Genomic DNA, 20,519 nt, shown 5'->3' with positions numbered 1-20,519 from the left:
GAAAATATATAAAGTTATTTTGCCTCTGATATATCCTGACAAAAGCACTCACTGGAAAAAGGAATATGAAACACTTTCATAATGCTATTAAACTGAAGTCAAAATGGTTGAATAATTAAGAAAAGGTGTTGAGTTTTAATCAAGCAGAATCAAAGCCCAAGACACAAATAAAGTGAAAAATATAAAATAGCAAAATACTAACCTTAGGTGAAAATTTGTGTAATAGGAAAACATTAAGACATTATTTACAGACTAATGAATAAAACAGAAAACGGGGTGCTTTGGCATAGAGCAATTAAATTAATGGGTATGAAATTCTGTCTTTTGCCTCCAGCACAAAGAACTGGCAGTGTTCTGATGAGGTGATATATACATAATACAACTTTAAAGTACATACAAGGCAAGCATAACATGACTTAAGACAAAAAGTCTGAACCAGAAGAGCTATAAAAACACTGCTCTACTTCTACATAGCGACCAAGGGATGGATGATATAGTACTCGAAAAAGACTTGAAAACACCACACTGCATATAAAACAAGTTTAAACTTTAAATCCTACATGCACATTAGAACAGCATGTCAGAGAAAGCAAAGACTGCACAGGCAAATCTAACCCTTCAACTATATTCAACAAGCTAAATCCTTTTCAAATCCTGAATATAACCTGTACATGCCCAAAGAAAACAGAGTTTGTCTGTCCTCTGTCACAATAAGATCCTTGTTCTGTTCCCAGTAGTTAACAAGCCCTACAGCTTATAAAAAATAGTACTGAATTAGAATTACCTTATATTTTCAAAGGTAGTTTTTTCCCCAAATAATAAAATATTTTTATCCTTTTCCCTCAAGAACTGAAGGAAGTATAAATCAATTTCAGATAGAAGAAGTGATACATTCCTTCTAGTGCCAAATTATATACCAAAACAACAACAACAGCAACAACGAATTTTCCTTTGAGGTACTTTTTATCCAATTGGTTTTGAAAATAATGAAAAATGTAATTTAATGATTCTGATTTTGCTCTGTTTCCCTAACCTAACTCAAGAGGATTTGCTTAAATGTCACAGAAAACTACGGCTCTTCCCTTTAGTCAGGCCCTGTTCACTGCCTCAGACCCAATGTTTCTCGGATAAAAAGGTCTGCGTTGAGAAGCTCCACTCCATTGTGTACCCAGAGGCTTAGAGAGTTAATTACTAGACATTCTTAACCAATGATGCATTGGAAATAACTATAACTACAAGATGCTAAGTAAATATGTCAAACTCATGTTACCATAAAGTAGCTGGTACTTACAAACTACATGTGTACACATCTGAATATATATGTGTATGTATATATATAAATATGTGTGTATACACATATATATGATATATACATATATACATACATATATATGATGTTCTTTCACTGCTTGTGTTTGGCAATCTGCAGATTAAGATGACCACTGCAAATTCCTACTTAGGTTCAGATAGGTGCTTCTAAGTGGAAGGTGAATGGATCAGATTAAGAACAACACTTGAAATGATCATTCTTAGCAGAAAAAAATATATAATTATATGAAATATTGTGCTCCAAACTAAGAGGTCTTCAATTAATGGAGAGATTGTTTTACCAAACTCTACTTTTTGGGTAAACATTTTATGATACATTATTGTTCTATACATATGTGATCAAGATACTCATAATAAATGTGGAATAACATTGTATTAACTGTCATTAATCCTTTCTTCATGAATGATATCCTAATATTTGAAGGATGATATCTGATCCCCCTCTTCTTCTAAGATGCATGTCTCTAACCAATTTCCATCTTAAAAGTGTTCGTAAATCTCTTCCCTCATTTACCAAAGTTCCTCCTAAAACACAACCAGAGACTGTCTTCCAACCTGTGTTTTTTGCCCCCTTATCAAATATTAGGTGGCTGTAGGTTTGTGGTTTCATTTCTGCATCTTTTATTTTTGTTCCATTGGTCCTCAGGCCTACTCTTGTGCCAGTACCAAGCTGTTTTTATTACTATGGCTTTGTAATAGAGTTGGAGGCTTGCTATTCCTCCAACACCGTTCTCCTTGATAAGAATTGCTTTTACTACTCAGGGCATTTTATTATTTCATATGAATTTTTGGATTGTTTTCTCTATTACATTGAAAAATGTTGTTGGGATTTTGAGGGGTATCACACTGAATTTGTAAATAGCTTTGGGCAGTATTGTCATTTTCATGAAGTTAATGCTTGCAATTCAGGAACATGGAAGGTTTTTCCATTTCCTTAAATCTGCTTCAATTTCTTTTTTTTTTTAAGATTTTTAAAGTTTTCACAATAGAGGTCCTTCATAATTTGGATTAATTGCTAGTTTTGTTTCTTGAGGCTACTACAAATGGAATTGCTTTCCCTATTACAGCATCAGACAGCCTCTTCAACAAATGGTGCTGGCAAAATTGGCTGTCTACATACAGAAGATAAAGTTAGATGCTTATGTATCACCCTGCACCAGAATCAATTGAAAATAGATCAGAGACCTCAATATAAGGCCCGATATCACGAAAATGTTACAGGAAGGCGTAGGGGAAACACTAGTGCTCTTAGGTACAGGCTGAAACTTCCTAAGTAAAGATTTAAAACCACAGCAAGTCAAAGAAAAATTGGATTAAAAGGATTGCATCAAACTGAAGAGTTTCTGCATGGCAAAGGATACAGCTAACAAGATAAATAGAAAGCCCACAGAATGGGAGAAGATTTTGTCAGCTATACATTAGACAAGGGCCTCATAACTAAAATATGCTTAGAGCTCAAAAAAGTAACCCCTCCCCCAAAATAAATGCTCAACGCAGCAACCACCCAACTAATAAGTGGGCTAAAGACTTAAAGAGAGACTTCCAAATGGCCAGATGTGGCCACAGCATGGTACAGTAGCATACTTATATCCATCATCAAGATAATAGTGTTTGTGCAACCAGCTGCATAAATTAGTGCAGCAGTGATGTTATTGGATTTGGTCACAGTTGATCTCGAACATTAGTTTGAAATCCCTGTCCCTTTTACAGTGAATTTACCCTATAGGCAGGATCCTCTGTTTTGCAGTTTTGGGATTTCTAGCTACCCTTTACTGCATGAAAAGCTTTTCCTATAATGGCGATACACTTTTTCATGGGAATTTCTCTTTGTGGAATTTATCATTTTGTGTGTGACACACTAAAAACAAGCGAGTTATTGGAATACCTTAATTTATCCAGTGATTCTCAGGTTGAAAAGCTCTTTGGAGAAGCAATTTTTTTTTTTTTAAGATAGTGGTTCTCGAACTTCACATATCGGAACTACTTAGGGAATTCTTAAAGCTCCCTAAGCCCTATCCATTGGTTTGGGTTCCAGAACTCAAGTGGTGACCCTTGAGTGTCAGTGTGATGGTAGGAAGAGGGAGAGCCTTTAGGCAATGATTATGACAGAAAGGTAGACTCATAATGAGTCAGAGCAAGGTTGATTGATTGATGGATTACCTTTAAGTCGTTGTACAAAGAGATTTCCATTCAGCGTGTCAGTTTTTGAGTACAATGCGTCCTCATTCTCGCTCCATGGCCCCTAACAACACCTACCCCCTCCATTTTATTAGTTCTACTTTTACATCCATAAATTGAATACTATGACTGAGTACCCCTACCATTCATCCTCCTTCATCTGCCCTCTTTCCTTGACCTTAATCCACCCCACTCCACCCTCCACTTTAAGTTCCAGCTTCCTGGTATCATTCTATTAGGAGTTACGTTGTTGGAATGCTCCCCTGCATAGTTCTTTCTTAGAAGAACTCCGTGTTCAGCCCTCCTGTCTTCTGCCATGTGCAAATGAGCCCACAAAGCATCATTCGAGAAGCAGAAACAGCCAGCCGTGCCAGCCTTACCACAAACAATGCCAGTGTTTTAATCTTGAACTTATCAGCCTCCAGAGCTGTAAGCAATACATTTCTATTCTTCATGAATTCTCAGTCTATAAAGTATTGGCTATAGCAGAAGACACAGACTGAGGCACTCAAGTTGTAGTGATCCATTACCGATTGGATAAGGATGTATGGGCGTGGTAGACAGCACCATCAGATTTAAAGTGATTTCAATGTTTGAGAATCACTGGATTAAGAGTTGAAATCCCCTGGTCAGAATACCTGTGAATAGATCCTGCTTTCACTGCTAACATCAAGTTTTAATTTCATGTGAAAACGAAGCTAAGAATATTATGTCTTCAGAACTGTTAAAAGACTATGTGTGTATGAATATTATAGCAAGGTGATTAGAAGATGGTAATAGCTGTTGGTAGAGTTCTTATTTTTTAATTATTTTAGGAATGTACTTATTAGCAATCATTGTCACTCTATCAAGTAGCCATCCGAAATTTGATTCCATTCATCATTCACTTTCATAAACTAGTTCAAAATACATAACTCAGCAATAGTTTACTATATATTCAATGCTAGTTTAACACCTAAATTAGAATGAGTTGAAAAAAGACATATTTGACTGTTATTAGATAATTTTGTGTTTACTTAATTATCAAAGCCACTTTCATTCACACATTAGTCATTTGTTAAATTAGGAAGCCTCAGAAGCGTAATTCATATGTGTTAGGTTGTGGGATTCAAAAATAAGATCTCCATTAGTGGTTTTCACACTTGGTTTCATATTATACTCATCCCATTTGGGGGGATTTTAGAAACGTGAATGCTCAGATCATAATTTCAGTTCTACACATTTATCTGAATAGGGGTGAACTCTTGAATTACCGTATTTTGTGAACCTATTTTAATGTGTACCCTAGGTGAAGAATCACCTAAACTGGTAATTACCAACATTTGTTACCACTTTTTCCAAATTGAAACATCATTATCTACATAATTAACTAAAAGGACCACATTTAGAAGGCTAAAGTAAGGCCTTTCAAACATAAGATTCTCCAAAATAGCAGGAACACTGACAAAAGTCAGCAAAATCAACTCTTTTCTTTTGTTTCTTTTCTTTCCTTTTTGGTAGAATCCTCAGCTTGTAACAAGGATCATGTCTTCAAGAAAAATGACTAGGTGTCATCAAGAACAGTTCTGTGGCATTTTAACTTTCCCTATTACCCAACTCCTCACTCGAACCTTGAAAAACATAAACTTTACAAATATGTTGTCAGAGAAAATCTGTAGCATAGCATAGCATCCACAGGTAGGACAGGTGTATTTGAATGTCTCTCAAAATACCATGTAAAGTGACTGGTCACCATTTGAGCTGTATGGTAACTGCTTAGGGTGGCAATGCCCACCACCATAAACAAAAAGCTAGCAAAAAGAAAGTGAAGAAATAAACCTTGGAACTAAGATCTCCACAGACAGCCTTGCATAACACCAGTATATTGCTGGGAATCTTAATCACCACGCACATGCACGGAAGTACGTGCATGGTCTTAATCTCTCATGTCAGTCTGAGTAGGGCTCTGTGCAAGCAAGAGATGTGGAACCTAAGACAGACTTTGAAACCGATGTTGACTCTATACCATAAACTATAAAGAGTGACTCTCTTCAAAGGGCAGGGGATCCAGTTGGACAAGGCAATTGATTAAAAAAAAAAATACCGGTTGATTCACTTTCTAATCAGTGACCTCAAGAGCAGTACATGATAAAGAATGTGTACTGAAATAGTCCAAGAAATTAAAAAAGAAAAACACAGTGACAAACAACAAAGGCAAGGACACAACCTCTACAAAGAATCCTGATTTACAGAGATCTCATCTTGTACTATTTAAAATATTGTTCTCAGCAAGAGTAAAAGTGAGAGACAAACATATATAAAGAGATGAGTATGATTCAAGGTAAACTTTTTCCCAGGGGGGAAATAAGTCAATAGAATCTGTCTCTAAGGAAGTCTGTGCAATGGCAGACTTCTCAGACAAAGATTTAAAATTAGCTATTATAAATATATTCAAGAAACTGAAGGAAACCATTATCTATACACTAAATTTTGACAACAGTGTCTCAGAAGAAAAAATATCTATAAAGGGATTTGAATTTTATTTTTAAAAGAATTAGGTAGAAATTTTGGAGTTGAATTTCTTCAGTGCAGTTGAAAGAATAATAACTGAAATGGAAAATCCATTAGTTAGCTGGACAGCATCACTGAACAAGCAGAAGAGGGACACAGTGAATCTGAAGACAGGTCAATTTAGGTTATCCAGTCTAAGTGTCAAAAGAAAACGATTTTTTTTAGTAACATGGCCTCAGAAACTGAGGGACACCATTAAGTACACCTTGATACACATATGGCAGTTTCAGAAAAGAGAAGAGAAATAAGTAGAAGAAATATTTTAAAAATATTTGTCAATAGCACCTTCTGTTTGATGAAAATCTTTAATCTACTTGGTCAAACATCTTAACAAATTCCACATAGGATAATACTGAAGAAAACCATACTTAAACACATAAGCAAACTGTTGAAAGACAACGAATCTTAAAAATTCCAAGAGGAAGCTGGACTCTGGTGGCTCACACTTGTAATTCTAGCTACTCAGAAGGCTGAGATCTGAGGATCACAGTTCAAAGTCAGCCAGATTAGGAAAGTCCATGAGACTCTCTTCTTTTTTTGTTGATCCTGCAGCTTGAACTCAGGGCCTGGGTGCTGTCCCTGAGCTTTTTCACTAAAGGCTGGCATTCTACCACTTTGAGTCACAGCACCATTTCTGGTTTTCTGGTGGTTAATTGGAGAAAAGAGTGTCACAGACTTTCTGGCCAGGGCTTGCTGGGAACTGTGATCCTCAGATCTCAGCCTCCTGAGTAGCTACAATTACAGGAGTGAGCCACTCACACCTGGATCTATGAGACTCTTATCTCCAATAAATTATCAGCAATTCCAGAAATGGAGCTGTGGCTCAAGTGGTAGAGTGCTAGCCTTTTACAAAGAGAAACTAGAGACAGTGCCTAGGCGCTGAGATCAAGCCAAGACATACAAAACAAAACAACAACAACAACAACAACAAGAGGAAACGACCAAAACCAGGAAGCCTCACGAAGGTCAACAGCTGACTTCTCACCAGAAAGCCTGGATGTTACTAGGATGATGATTTTGATGCTGCGGACCCCGATTCTCCCATGAAACAACTATAGGATAACCAAAAACAATGTCTCAGAGCTTTGGAAATTAATGCAAAACAAACAAGTAAATGCTGAACAACCAAGGGGAACGTCAGCCATTAGGAATTTTCCTGATGTTGTCACTTTTGCTTATCTCACCCCTTTCCTAGATGAGCATCTCACACCCAGAGGTAGCAGCTCGCTTCCCAAGGAGCTGAAAAGAGCAGAGTCGAAGTCATTTTCTATACTCCGGCCGCAGGATGCCTGAGGGACTGGTTCTGCCTTGCCCCAATCAGAGTTCAGACAGGACGTGGTCGCCATCAGAAAACCAGGCTGCAGAAGCTGTAGATGATGATGTTGGCTCACGAAAGCTACAGAGAGACTTACAGACACCTGGACATCTTAAGGCAAGATATCATAGGCATAGGGACACAAAAGAGCTTCTAAGACCCCAAGAAGAAGCTCTAGTGCAGCCCTTTTGGAAAATTAGGACATTGTAAGGAGCTATGTATGAGGAGCTTTAAACAAAACAAAACAAAAGGATGTATACAGGCTTAAATAGTATACATGCCCAGAAAAGACCCAAAGAAACCTAGAATGATGTCAAAGGTCCAAGAGCCTATTAACTAGTACATATCATCCAAGTCTTTCTATAAACACTGGAGAGATGATTATTTTCTCAATTACCCAGCTGTCAACAAATATCTGAAGACATACAAAGAAACAGAAAGGCCTTGATCGACTAAAAGGACAAAATGAGCTCCCAGAAAATAAACTTGAATTAAAGTGCATCAGACTTCATAGACAAATACTTTAAGAATAATTATCTCAAGTAAACTCAAAGAGCTACAGCAGTTTAAAGAATTAAAGGAGACCAGAAAAATGACATACTAACAAAAAGAGAATGTCAACAAGGAAAAATTAACTTTCTACATTAAAAATAAGAGAATCAAACCGAAATTCTGAAACTGTTAATGCCTGAGTGGAAACATTTACTACAATAGTGAAATAGTAGACTTACATAGGTGAAAGAATCAATAAATATGAATATTTGAAGCAATCAAGCCAAAGAAGAAAGAAAAACCAGGAATATAAGACAAGGACCAAGACATTGTTTGAAGAATTCATGGCTGGACGTGTCCCCAGTTTTAGAAAGGGTGTAACTACAGTCATGCCCCAATTGTTTATTGACAGTATGCAGATTGGCCAACCACCGTCAAAAACAGGAAAATAAAAATCAACTTTGAAACCAATAATTTTAAATACCTGCAGACCCATTATGTGGCGCAGGTGATGCCCATGTTATCATCAGATAGTTATGTAATCTGTTGAGTGTTTTGCTGCCCTTGGTCTGGTGAAAATATATCTCCCACAAAGCAGATGTTAATGGGCAAAAACCGAAGTAAAATTATGATAATCTTCTCAAGCAAAGAAACACTTTATTTAAAAGTCAAAACAACTAAAGTATGTACATCCTTATCAGCAATTACTTTAAATGTAAATGGAACAAACTCACAATCAACACACAGACTGGAAAATGGATTAAAAATCGGAATCTATTTACATAAATCAGCTAATACGTGTGTATCTTTTGGAACAGTATCACCTCTTCCCACATTTTTCCTCATTTTCTGCACATCACCTTTACAATAACAATTAAAAATAAATAAATAAATAGCTTGAATTATAACTCACAATTTATAGAAGGATTTATTTTTTACTTTAACCCAGTAGACATGTATTTTGTGCATCCATGTGTGTTAATAGTTGCATATAGATATATCATGTGATATATATGAAAGCAATGTTTTATTGAACTCTGTATTAAATATTACAGAACTTAAAAAATCTGGATCAGCAAAACTGTTTGGTTTAAGTGAACTGAACACCTCATGGGGGGAAGGGAAAGGGGGAGGTGGGAGGGGGTGTATGAGGGACAAGGTAACAAACAGTACAAGTAATGTACCCAATGCCTAACGTATGAAACTGTAACCTCTCTGTACATCAGTTTGATAATAAAAAATTAAAAAAAAATCTGGATCCAACAATGTACTGCCTACAAGAAATTCACTTAATGATATTCACTAAGAATATGTGTAGTGTAAAAGTAGACCGACAGAAAAGTATATTCCGTCTAAGTAAAGAAATTCCATGTAAATAATAAAATAGATTAAATCAAAACATGTCATAAGAGACAGAAGAGGAAAAATGTTAGTTCATAATTATAATAATTGCAAATATGCATATAACAGCTCCAAATTATATAAAGCCAACAATGAAGGAACTGAAAGAATATAGCTCCCTACAGTAACAATGGGCAACCAATATTCCATGTTTAGTCATGACTAGAACAACCAGACAAATAAGGAAACAGAGGACCTGAACTGCACCATGGGCCAATCAGACCACATACATATACACAAAACACTAGACCCAATATGAGCATAATACATATTTTCCCCAAGTGTATATTGCAGATTTTTGTGGTTGGACTATCTGTTAGGCCACAAAGCAAGTCTTAAATTTTTTTAAAAAATAGATTCCATATAAAGTCTTTTTGTCCTAATTGCTGTGGAATGAAGCTATAAATCTATGGTAGAATGATAAAAATTCAGAAATAGATGAAACAACATGTTTGTAAACAATCAATAAAGAAATCACAAGGGAAATAGACACTACAGGCTCCTACCTGTAATCCTAGCTGGAAAGGAGTTCAAGTGGTACAGAGCTAGCATTGAGCAAAAGAAGATCAGGGACAGTGCCCGGGCCCTGAGTTCAAGCTTCAGGACAGAAAGGGAGAGAAAGAGAAAGAGGGAGAGAGAGAGAGAGAGAGAGAGAGAGAGAGAGAGAGAGAGAGAGAGAGGAAGGAGGGAGGGAGGGAGGGAGGGAGGGAGGGAGGGAGGGAGGAAGAAAGGATTAATATCAACTCCTCCCAATCTCTTCCAAAGAAATAAAGGTAGTTAACACTCTCAAATTTCTTTTCTTTTGGACAACTTTTAGTTTTATTTGTTTATTATTTATTTATTGTTGATCATTAGGCTTGAACTCACAGCCTGGGCTCTGTCCCTGTCAACTTTCTTATATAAGGCCAGCATCCCTCTAATGTTAAAGCCAAAAATATGAAAGAACAAGAATTCTACAACCCAATCATTTTATGAATGCTGATGGGGAAAACAATCTCCAAATGACTAGCCCACCAAAGTCGACAGCATATTAAAAGAGTTGTACAACACAACACAACACAGTGAGATTATTCCTGAATTCAGGCCGTTTCATCATACGAAAATGAAGCTGGATAATACATCCCATAAACAAAATGAAAGTTAAAAAACACATGACTGTCTCAGTGGACACAGAAAAAGCCAAGGACCAAATTCAACATCTCGTCATGATCAAAAGAAAGCTCAGCAAACGATACAGAGGAAAACAATTTCAAAATTTGGAAATAAAAGCTATGAAAACTCAACAGCTCACATCATTCTCGATAGAAAAGGATGGAAATCTTTGTCTCTAAGACCAGGACTATGGACAGATTTCACCTCTGGCTTAATCCAGCATAGTACTGGCTATCCGACGTGACACAAGGGACAGAAGAAAATTGTATTTTACACTTGGGTCAGCTGCAAAGGCAAAGGCTGTTGGGAAGCGAAGTAAACAGTTTTACACAGAACACCAGAAATCTATCACATTTTTTTCTTATGAACCTTGCATATCAAATTTGAATTTATATTAAAAATCCAAAGTTCCCAGAAGTTGCTTTTCATCGAATCCTACAGGCCAGGCTGGAAAAGGAGGGGGGGGCACCTATCTCCCTGTCTCCCTGCATGAAGTCGTTGAAGTCTCATGGTGGCTGGCTTTCTAGTACTACAACTCTGAAGTGTCACCTGCTGCTATGTCCTGTCCCAGTCCCCTGTCCTAGGCCCTGACTGCATGCTGCTGTCCCCTAGCGAAGCCGCACCGGTGGACATCTCCTCACTCTCTGATCCTACCAATCCTTTTCCAACCTGAGTCCCTGGCCCATGGCTGCCTCTCCCAGTCTAGCGCCCCATAGCCCCGTGGTTTGCAGAGCTTGCAGTCGTGTAATCTTCAGGTTTTGCTGCATTTGGTCTGGCTAGTGGAATGACCTATCTCAATTTACCTACAAACTATCTGGAGGGAAAGGTAACGTGAATGTAACCAAGAGTACAACCATTCCCCTCCTCGGGTCAACTTGGGCTACACTTAGGTAGTTGAGGGTGATCTGAAAATACAAATGCGATTTCTAAAGTCTTGGTTGTATGGTTTAAATTGTAATCCTGCTCCCAACAAATTCAATTTTTATTTCATCAAACCGATTAACCCCTTTCTTCTGCTGCCTGATTAAGGAAAGATGGTTACCCCCACTTAAATAGGGATATGTGTAATATATGCATTAATATAGTATATATTAATATGTCATGCATGTAATTTAAAAAATATATAATTGCCAAACATGCACACGTGTGCACAGACACACATATAAAAAATTAAAACCAATAAGATGTTTGAAGACATAAATGGAATTGAAATCCAAGGGGGAAAAATTGGAGACCATTCTTTGAACATAAATGACCTAAACTTTCTCCAAATTATAATCAATCAGCATCCCATAGATTTGGAAAGTTCTGAACCATGAGCAGAGTAACTTGCTGAAGCAGAAACAGACGTACCACAGTTTCTGAAAGCTGAAAATAAAGATGGAAGCCTTAGAAGAAACTAAAAAGGGATGATGACATGGGGAATGAAATATAAGAGTGGCAATTAGTGGCCCAGCGCTGGTGATTTATGCCTGTAATCCTAGCTACTCAGGAGGCTGAGATCTGAGGATCAAGGTTCAAAGCCAGCCCAGGCAGAAAAGTCTGTGATAGTCTTGTCTCCAATAACGATGCAGAAAAATCTGGAAATGGTTCTGTGGCACAAGTGGTAGAGTGCCAATCTTGAGCAAAAGAAGATCAGGGACAGTGCTTAGGCCCAGAGTCCAAGCCCCAGGACTGGCACCAAAATAATAAAAAAAAAAGAATAGTTACTTCTGATCATCATTTCTTATGAAGATATGGTGAAGGGTATAGAACAACAAAACTCTCTTAAAATGCTGAAATAGAGGATGAAAGTACAGATTCAGGAAGGCTTATAGATGTGAAAACAAAGATGGTCCCACACTTTGGGTGCCACACTCTTAATAAGCTGCAAACTGGAATCCTACACAGAGGAGGGACAGGTATGGGTTTTAAGAGACTAGGAAAGCAGTCCTGCAGATGGAGGCAAGTTCCCCAGAGAACCAGGTCCTTATCAACCTGAGAAGGGAGACCCTGAGAGGGTAGTGATGGTAAACATTGGGCTTACATGCTTTTCCCCCAGCAACATTCAGTCACTTGACCATAGTTCTGGACAAGATGGACGAGAGTCTTCATTCGGGGCTGAGACTTGGCCAAGCAGGTACAATGGGCAGGAAGGGGGTTGTAGGCAGAGGTGGTACATGTTAACATGGCACAATTTCCATCAAGACAAAGTACAGTGTGAGGCAGGTGTTTGGAACTGAGATAGATGCAATGCATAATTTAGCTGAATTAACTGCTAACAGATAACCAAATTAAACGAAAGCTGGGCACTAATGACTCCTACCTGTACACCTAGCTGCCTGGGAGACTGAGATATATTAGTTCAAAGCCATGCTGAGCAGAAAAGTTTGAAAAACTCCATCTCAACTTATCAGCAATTTATCACCTGGATTTATCACCTGGATGTCAGGTGCTGTTGGCAGATGCCTGTAATCCCAGCTACTCAAGAGGCTGAGGTCAGAGATAAAGGTTGACAGCCAGCCTGGGCAGGAAAGTTAGTGAGTAGCTATCTCCACTACCCTCTCCTTCCCTTTCCCTCCTTCTCTCCAATTAACCAGCAAGAAGCCAGAAGTAGAGCTGTGGCTCAAGTGGTAGAGTGCTAGGCTTGAGTGAAAAAGCTAAAGGGTAGTGCCCAGGCCCAGATTCGTGTCAAAGTACCAGAAAAAAACAAAAACATGGGAGTGGAGAAGTAGCTCAAGTGGCAAAGTATGAGCAAAACAGCCAGGAGAGAGTGCAAGGCCATGAGTTCAAGCCGCAAGCCCCAGTACTGGCACACGCATGAACACATATGCACACACGGACAAAGAATATTAATCATGCTTCAAAAATAGCAAATGATCAGTGCGCAGCTTCTCACATATGGTACTTGTTTAGAATGAGGTATACGTTCAGTTGTAACCGTCTGTTTTATGGGTTCTTCCTCGTCAGGCGCGCACTTTCTATATGGGGCACTTCCACTGCAGGTGTTGTGGATGGAGGGGTGCTGGGGAGCAGGGCCTGCTCGGGGGTGGGAATCCGAGTGAAAGCCACAGACAGGGACATGCAGCGAGTGGCATCCCCAGCTGCGTTTAGAAAATAGCTTTTTAAAAATCCATAACTACCAGGCACCGGTGGCTCACACCTGTCTGGTCCTTGCTAGTCAGGAGGCTGAGATCTCTCCTCATCTCAGGTGGAAATCGGCCTGGGCAGAAAAGTCTGTGACACTCACCTCCAATTCACCAGCAGGAAGCGGGAAAGGAAGGTATAGATAGCTCAAGAGGTAGAGTGCCAGCCTTGAGCAAAAAAACAAATGCTAAAGGACAGCTACCAGACCCAGTACCAGCACACACACACACACACACACACACACACACACACACACACACACCACACACACTTATTATAAATGTACATTCATTGTGGGGGATAGACTTTTTAACATCCTCAAGATGTTTTATTTTAAACATGCATGTGCCCACTTGGAAAGCTGGCATGCAAAGAAGTTGATAGTGTAGTTCTTTACTTCTGTCTTTTAGGATTCTAGAACTGGAGGATGTATGAGAAAATGACTTAGAACTGCATTTTGTAACTAAAACTGACAGCAAACCCCAGACAACGGAACCCAAGCATGGACTACATTCTAAAGAAGGTTTAGGTGGATATTTTTCTGAACTACATTATTTTTTTTTTTTTGCCACAATGTTATACAACCCAAGCATGGCCAAGCTGAAACCCATAAACTGAGTTTATAGTGGTGTCCTCGGAGTGAAACTCAAGCCTCCACACGCCTTGGTCCTCCGGCCGTGGGACGGGGCCGCACGGCCCATTGGGCAGCTGAGGTTTCAGAGAGTGATGTCAAATGCCTGCCCTGTTTGGTCAGCTGCGTCCGCCACACCTGTGGTCAGGGAGTTGGCCTTCTCCACACGCAGGGCCCAACATTCCAGCCCCAAACTGCCCCTCACAGAAATCCCCCCCTCCTCCCCTCCCCTCCCTTTCCAGCCTCCTCTCCTCTACCTACTTCCCTCTCCACTACCCTCCCCCTCCCTGTCCCTCCTTTCCTCTCCTCTTCTTCCCTCCTTTCCCCTCTCTACCCTATCTTCTCTCCCCTTCATTCCTTACTTCTTCCCTTTTCTTTTCTCTTCACCCTCTCTTTCCCTCCCCCTCTCACCTCCCACTCCCCTCTCCTCTGTTCTCTCCCACCTCCTCCCCCCTACTCTACTCTTCTTCAGTAAGGTACTCTCCCTTTCTTTCACCCTCCTCCTCTTCCCCTCCCCTCCTCTCTCCTCCCCTCCCCTTCCCCCTTCCCTCCCCTCCCCTCCCCTCCCCTCCCCTCCCCTCCCCTTCCCTGGAGATTTCTGTGGTGGTGGTTTATTTGTTAGCAGATCCTTACAACATCACTGCTTTTTAACTTACTTCACAGGTTTTTTTTTTCCCACCAAGATCAAAAATCAAAACCAAACATTATTTTCTGAACAAATAAAAAGGTCACAAAGTCAAATGGTCTCGCAGATATAGGACTGATTTAGATGACAGAATGTTTGCTTCCTAAACCTGTGACTAACTCTGCAATGAGAATGGAGAATGGCTGTCCTAGCTAATGCATAAGGAATTGGCTGTGATAAATTAATATCAATTATTCAATTCAAAATTGATACGAATTACTTTTTAATTTCTTTTTTAAGCCATATATATATTTAAGCTGTTTTTTCTTCATAAAATCATTTGAAGAACTCATTCATGGAAAGAAACCGCATTCAGAAATTTTCTGTTCAGTGACATTCACAGAAAGAAATAAAATGAAAAATGCGATGATATTTGAGTACAGAAACATAGCTCTTACAAAGGCTGGCAGAAGACATGAAAGTATTTGCAATTCCACATTCTTTACATGACTCCTGTTATTTTTCAACATCTTATTACTTGTGGAGCACAAATTTGAGCTGACTTTCTGCAGCAGAGCGTTTCGCTTCTCAAGAACAAAGAATTTACGGCAGGGCCTTAGCCAGGTTTGGTGGCTGCCTTCTTTACAGTGCTACTTCTTAATACTGAACACCTGCTCCACCACCGGCTTCCTCCAAAAATGTGTTTGATCACTGAGCTTGAAAGCAATGGTTTTCCACTCCCATCTGCAAATAGCTCACATTTTTTGAGAAACGGTTATTAGTCTGACCAGACTTGTGGATCATGAAACATACTAAACACCAACATATTGGGGGTCAAATCCCAGGATATGTTGTTACTGTTTGTAATCATCATTGGAAAAATATATTTTCCCAAAGCCTAATGTTGAAAATACCTTCAATGGTAAACTTAAAGAAAAATGTCCAGTGCATTTTTTTTCTGTAACTAAGTAACCACAATTTGACCTTCAGTGCTTCAGTTGTTAAAGAGCACAGAATAAGCCAGGTGCTGATGGCTCACATCTATGATTGTAGCTATTCAGGAGGTTGAGGATTGCAGTTCAAAGCCTGTCTGGGAAGGAAAGTTAGTGAGACTCTATCTTAGAAAAAGACAAAGGTGGAGCTGTGGTAGAGCACTAACTTTGAGCAAAAAAAGGTAAAGGACAACACACAGGACCTGAGTTCAAGCACCTAGACAGGCACCCAGAAAAAAAAAAGACCAGGAAAGAAGAAAGGAAGAAAAAAGAGGAAGAAGAGGGCTGGGAATATGGCCTAGTGGCAAGAGTGCTTGCCTCGTATACATGAGGCCCTGGGTTCGATTCCTCAGCACCACATATACAGAAAATGGCCAGAAGTGGCGCTGTGGCTCAAGTGGCAGAGTGCTAGCCTTGAGCAAAAACGAAGCCAGGGACAGTGCTCAGGCCCTGAGTTCACGGCCTAGGACTGGCCCAAAAAAAAAAAAAAGAGAGAGAGAAAGAAGAGAAAAGAGAAAGGAAGGAAGGGATGGGGGGAGGAAGGAAAGAAGACAGGGAGGGAGGGAAGCAGGGAGGGAAGCAGGGAGGGAAGGAAGGAGAGAGGGAAGCAGAAGCAGGAGAGGGAGGGAGGAAGGGAGAGAGAAATAAACAATAACTGTCTAACCAAAGATGGTTATTTCTGCTTAAATATTCTGTCAAGTTTTCAGATCCACATTTCACATTCTGGTTTTCTAATTACATAAGGAATGAATGGATTATTATTACTAAAGCCTTTTTTCACCTAGTATATCATATTTTTCACTTAGTGTAAGTATATAACTTAGGGATAACTAAGTTATTATAGATGTCTTTTTCTGCATGAAGTTAAACTTTGAACTCTCTAATGAAGGCACTGGTCTCCTGCTGAAAACATTTTTGTCTGTTGGTCTTCCCAGACAAGTCTCTCCAGGCATCAGCCTTGAATGTGATTCTCCCACCTCTACCGCTCATAGAACTGGGACACACTCACCATGCCTGGCTTATTTATTGAAACAAAGGTCTCGCTAACTTTTTAACCAATCTCCTCCTCCTAAGTAGCTGGGATTACAGGTGTGCACCATCGCGCTTGCCCTAAAACGTCATTCACTGGAAGCAAATTTCACATCTCATTTTCCGAATCAAAGGATGTGAAACTGTGTGCTAGTGTAGGTGCTGGCAAAAGTGTGAAAATGGAGACTGCCTGTCTCAGCAGGTTACATTTTACCAGGCCCACACCACAAGGGCAACAGGTGTATCCACACGCTTCCTGCAGATGTGGCAGGAACCAGGACTAGCGATGACTGAGCTAGATGCCAGGTTTGTGCCTCCTCTGCTTTCTTGTTGCTCTCGGCAGTGAGCCACAGTGTCCAATTTCTACAGCATTACCATCTGGACAAACAAAAGAACTTGATTATTTTAAAATGCTCACGTGATTCATATGGGCAAAAGCATCCTAAGTGTGCCAGGTTACCACAGCTGTTTAGGGGGCAGTGTCATTCTTTCTGATAGAGGCATAGAATTCCACTGTGTATATGTACCACATTTTCCTGATCCACTCGTCTACTGAGGGGCATTTGGGTGGGTTCCATATTTTAGCAATGACAAATTGTGCCGCGATGAACACTGTTGTGCTGGCGGCTTTGGTGTGGTCTTGCTTATAATCTTTTGGATAGATGCCCAAAAGTGGGGCTGCTGGGTTGTAGGGGAGCTCTATGTTTAGCCTTCTGAGCAACCTCCATACTGCTTTCCAGAGTACTAAGTGAAGTAAGCCAGACCCAAAGAAACATGGACTCTATGGTTTCCCTCATTGCGAATAATTAGTACATGTCTAGGATAGTCCTAGCAAAAGATCACAATAGCTCAATAGCTATGTCCATATGAACATATAAGATGATGCTAAGTGAAATGAACTTCGAGTTATGGAAACAAGTGGTATCTCATTGTTGTTGTTATTTTCAACATGCCATGTGAAACTGTGCCTCCCCTATTTTTTCGTATTTCTTTCCCATGGTTTGTACCCCTGATATCACTGTAACTGATTTTAGTACCCTGGATATTGTATATACATGTATTGGAACTAGGGAAGGGAACAGGAATATCAAAATCAAGAGACAGAGGATAAAAAGACAAACCATGCAACAGTAGTACTTAAAAAACCATATGGTGTAAACCAACTGTACAACTCATGGGGGGAGGGGGGAGGGGGAGGGGAGGCAGGGGAAAAATGAGGGAGGTAACAAGTTGGATAAGAAACATACTCACTGCCTTACATATGAAACTGCAACCCCTCTGTACTTCACTTTGACAATACAGAAAAAAATTAAAAATAGTACGTTTGCCTTCATTAACTCTCTTCCTTCTTACCTGTCTTCATATCCTATTTTCTTTCTTCCTGTGTTGACATTTTTAGTTATCAACTAGGCTTTATCTTGCTGATAAATGTTTGGCCATGTCAACCCTTGATCTTTTTTTTTTAACTAAATTTATTATTCTATCAGATAACTTTTAATTTTAAAAACTTGTCTTATTCTGTAAATATTCCTTTTTTTAATTCTCAAGAAATACCTAGGAGTTGATTCTTTGAAAAGATAAGTAACATTGACAAGCCTTTAGCCCAATGGACCAAAAGGAAGGGAAAAAGACCCAAACTAATAAAATTAGGTATGAAAAGGAGGATACCACAACAAATACCAAGGAAATCCAAAAGTCATTAGAGAATAGATTGAAAGTATGTATTCTAATGAACTGGAACTTCTAGAAGGAACAGATACATTTCTGGATACATTTGACCCACAAAATGGAATCAATAAGATAGTTAAACTATTCAAACAGATCTATTAAAAAAAAAAAACAATGAGGTTGAAACAGTTATAAAGAGATTCCAAAACAAAGAAGAGTCTGGATGGATTCGTGTCCAAATTTTAGCACACCTTTGAAGAAGCCCTAATGCTACTACTCCACAATCTATTCCAAGAAATAGAAAGGAGGTACTCCCAAACTCATTCTATAAAAGCAGAACTGCCCTAATACTTAAATGCAATAGGATACAACAACAAAGAAAATTATAGGCCCATTTCTTTGGCGAATATAGATACAAAAAAATCTCAATAAAATACTGACACACCAAATTCAATGACATATTACAAAGAACATACATTGTAATCAAGTTGGTTTTATTCCAGGGATGCTTAAGTATGGCTCTGCACTCAACATAGGTAAATCAACAAGCATAGGACATCATACAAATAGAATCAAGTACAAAAAAATCACATGACTATCTCAATGTAGAAAGGCCTTTGGTGAGTTTCAACATCCTTGCATGGTGAAAATTCTGAAGGACCTAAGAATGGAAGGAACAGACCTCAACATAATAAAAGCTATGTAGGAAAAAAGTTATGGTCAACATCATGGTAAATAAGAAGTAATGGTCGCCACCCTTCCTGCTCTTATTCAACATAGCAATAAGGCAAGAGAGGGAAATAAAAATAATTCAGATAGGGAAGGAAGAAGCTTCATCATCCCTATTTATAGACAGTATGACCCTATACTTAAATGTTTTTATAATTTTAACAAAAAAGGGCATGGTGGAACTTTATTAGGGGGGTTGAATTTGTCCCAAGTTCACTGTCTCCATCTACAGAATCAACACAAGAAAGCAAAGCCCTTGTCCTTTTGTGTATGCTAGTAAAGACACTTTGTTTTAACAAATAGCCTATTTGTCCACACTATTCCTTCTATCTCTCTGGAGATGTTAATTTTTAAAACTGAGTGGTATATTCTGTTCCTCCCATTATCTTCATTTCCTTTGGAGTTAATTATGCTTATCAAACTTAGTCTGTTTTATACTACTCATGTTTCTTAAATATTTGGTATTGGTTGGTATTGGTATTGGTATTTGGTTTGAACAAAAGATGAGGCTGCTAGTTGAGAAAAACAATAAGAGTTATGCTTCAAGTTAAGCACATTCATCTTTGTCTTACAGGCTTATAATGCTTCCTAAATAGTGTCCATTACATTTTACACTTAAACTTTTTTATACATCTTAATAGGAATAACAATGGATATGTGCTCCTGAAACTTGGTCCTTTTTTGCTTAATATGTGAGATTTATCTTGTTGATGAATACATTGCTTAAATGATTCCTTTTTACATCTGAATTACAGGATACAGTATAAACAGACTACTAAACCTATTGTCCATTTTCTTGTAGGTAAACATTTGAGATCTAAATTTTTTGATATAAGTAGTTCATTTAATGTTTTCATAATCAGATTCTTCTACCCCTAGCATATGCCATGTCACTTTTTATATTTAGGATGATAGCTAGAGTTATGTTAAATTTATTATAGAAATAAAATTATTCAGATAAAAACAGGTAGAAATAGCCTTGGTAATAAAGAGCTTTAAAGGGAAATATAAACATAGAAAAATGTTGTCAAGATTAAAGAAACAGGCTAGTGTTGATGGCACAGAACTGTCATCCCTTGGGGGGGGCTGAGGTAGGAGGATCACAAGTTTGAGGTTGTGTGCGCTACATGGTGAGTTCAAGGCCAGCCTAGGAAAGGAAAAAGGAAAGAAGGAAGGAAGGAAGGAAGGAAGGAAGGGAGGAAGGAAGGAAGGAAGGAAGGAAGGAAGGAAGGAAGGAAGGAAGGAAGGAAGGAAGGAAGGAAGGAAGGAAGGAAATGATTCTGACATCAACATCATTTCCCA

The 20,519-nt window shown here is 38.9% G+C and overlaps 1 protein-coding gene across 1 annotated transcript in view; it reads right to left on the bottom strand.

Moving 5' to 3' along the window:
* Positions 1-20,519, bottom strand: part of Odad2 (outer dynein arm docking complex subunit 2) — a 115,165-nt gene that overhangs the window by 35,843 nt on the left and 58,803 nt on the right. The window lies entirely within an intron of this gene.

This window comes from Perognathus longimembris, chromosome 18, assembly GCF_023159225.1.
Source record: "Perognathus longimembris pacificus isolate PPM17 chromosome 18, ASM2315922v1, whole genome shotgun sequence".
Classification (NCBI taxonomy): Eukaryota; Metazoa; Chordata; class Mammalia; order Rodentia; family Heteromyidae; genus Perognathus; species Perognathus longimembris.
The sequence above is the reverse complement of the archived record's forward strand: the minus strand, read 5'-3'. Positions and strand labels throughout refer to the sequence as shown.